This window comes from Triticum aestivum, chromosome 1D (genome assembly GCF_018294505.1).
Source record: "Triticum aestivum cultivar Chinese Spring chromosome 1D, IWGSC CS RefSeq v2.1, whole genome shotgun sequence".
NCBI classification, from domain to species: domain Eukaryota; kingdom Viridiplantae; phylum Streptophyta; class Magnoliopsida; order Poales; family Poaceae; genus Triticum; species Triticum aestivum.
The window spans coordinates 363,594,747-363,597,223 of NC_057796.1; positions in this window are offsets into that span (position 1 = coordinate 363,594,747).

Here is a 2,477-nt window from a genome sequence, read left to right on the forward strand (position 1 = left end):
TCTTCTTGGAGCTCTTTGATCTTCGTTAATGCCTTCTTCAGTTCTTCCTTGTCCGTGCACATCTGGTTCTCCTGGCGACGAATGTGCTGGTTTTGCTCCTGGATGAAAGCTGCAATTGATCCATCCTTCTTGGTTCTGATCATCTCCCATTGCGCGTCTCGGCGTCCACAAATTTGGTAAATTGTATCCTTAAGCTCCTGGTGGTAGACTTCTCCAATGCGTCCCATGGCGATGTGTGCGGCCATGCTCTTCCCTAAACTCCAAGTTGGTGCTTCGAAAACCAATCTTATGGGTTCAGTAACTGGTACAAACGTCCTTCCTGGAATGATAACTTGAATCTTCCAGCTCTCCTCTTCAGGTAATGTGGCGTTGTAGGTTCCGGTGATGCTTGGTATTCCTATGTTCAAATACTTAGTGACTTCCTTCAAATGTCGACCAAACGGCGTGTCTTCATCTGGTTGCATGAACTTGCTCCTTGCATTCGCCATTCCTAAAAGAGTAGAAAGTGGAGAGGGGTCAGAAATGAGAAGAGAGAAGTTTTCTAGGGCTTAAGCTTAGTGGTCGTGTCCTACAGTCAGCGTGTGCTCTGATACCAACTTTGTAGCGACCAGACCTCAAATGGTCTGTGCTGCTGTGCACCAGTGTCATCCCTGGATCAGTAATGCTGACACGCACAGTACAAATGGAGGATTTATAACAGAGTAGCAATCACACACTTATTACATTGAATATCGCCGAAGAGATTAAGTATGATAAACATGGCTTAAGGCCATCTAATAACGATAACAGCGGAAGACTTGGAAGATAAGTGAGTCCATCAACTCCAGCGGCATCACTGAGTATAAGACCACGACCTAAGGCACCTTACTCGTCGTCCGAAAAGTCTGCAACATGAAACGTTGCAGCCCGAAAACGGGTCAGCACATAGGATATGCTGGCAAAGTAACACATAGAAAGCAATGAACAATAATAATGCTATACTACATCCATATATGGCTGGTGGAAAGCTCTATGGTTACATTTTTGCGAAAAGCCAATTTTATCCTACTACAAAGGAATAAATTTTATTTAACTATCATGGTGGTTGTGAAACATTGAGAAGGTACCTCCATCTCAATCCCAAATAGGTGTCATCATTAACCCAACAAAATTAATTAAAAGTAACATAGTGATGAGATTCAAATGATAATCCAGGTACTAGATACTCAAGTTGTCCATAACCGGGGACACGGCTAACCATGATTAGTTTGTACACTCTGCAGAGGTTTGCGCACTTTTCCCCACAAGACTCGATCGCCTCCGCTTGATTCTCGCACTACATGATGTTTGAGAAACGGATGACCGAGACACAGCCTTTCAGAAACAATCACTCTTTACTCTGGATGGACCGGTACACCTACTTTCCCCTACATCTGCTAGTCCACCTCTTCAAGAGATCATGTAACCTACTCAACTATGCTAGAGCCCATAATAGCTTGTGGCTGCACACGGAAGTTTCTAGCATGAATAATCTTATGATCCCTTTGAGCCTGGGTGGCGGACCTTATACAAACAGGGAACACTGTGTTCTCCAGGTGCCTCAATCCACCCAGATGTGAGTTTTAGTTGCCACCTTAGGTTGAACCATTAATAAACATCTCACATCTGTCATGAATATCACTCAACCCAATCCACGTCTACGAGCATAGCATGGCAATAATAAAGCAACGTAGAAGTAACTCCCAAGGGTTTGAACAGAAAACAGGTAATAGGTACTACCTCAACTACTTCCCAGTTCCCACAGTTTAATCAGATCCTAATCATGCAATTGTTTGAGGAATAGATCTACAATAAAACTGGGTATGGAAAGTATGATCAAAGTGTTACTTGCCTTGCTGATGATCCGCAAAACCTAACGAGTCGAAGTAACAAGCGGCACACTCCGGGTACTCTATCGCAATCAAACAAGCATACAATCAATACTCATCTAATGCACAGGTAAAACTCGAATGAAAGATCCAACCAGAAAGTTCAACTTAAGAACTCCGGTTTGCAAAAAGAATCAACTCGAAAGAAACAACGAAAGTCAAACTGCGAAAGAAAATAGCTTCGTTTACTAATCTGGATCTACGTCAAATTTTACTGTAGCAAAAACTTGTTTGAGTTGGTTAAACGGAAAGAGAATTTCGAGACGAAACTCTACGCGCTTGAATCGCCTGATTCCGATAAACGAGCGAGAAGTTAAACAGAATCGAAAATTCGATAAGAAATCGAATCTGAGATAATCGCAGATAAATCCGACGAAAAAGAAAAACGGACGAACGGTTAAAGAACGGACGTTCGTTAACAGAGATAAACCGACGAACGCGTTCGTTAAAACGAACGGTTCGGTGAACGCTCGCAAAATAATAAAACCGAAAAAAACCGATCTAGGGTTTTTTTTAAACGAAGGGTTTTTTTAGAAGAAAACCGGCAACGACGAACGGGGCAGCGGCAGT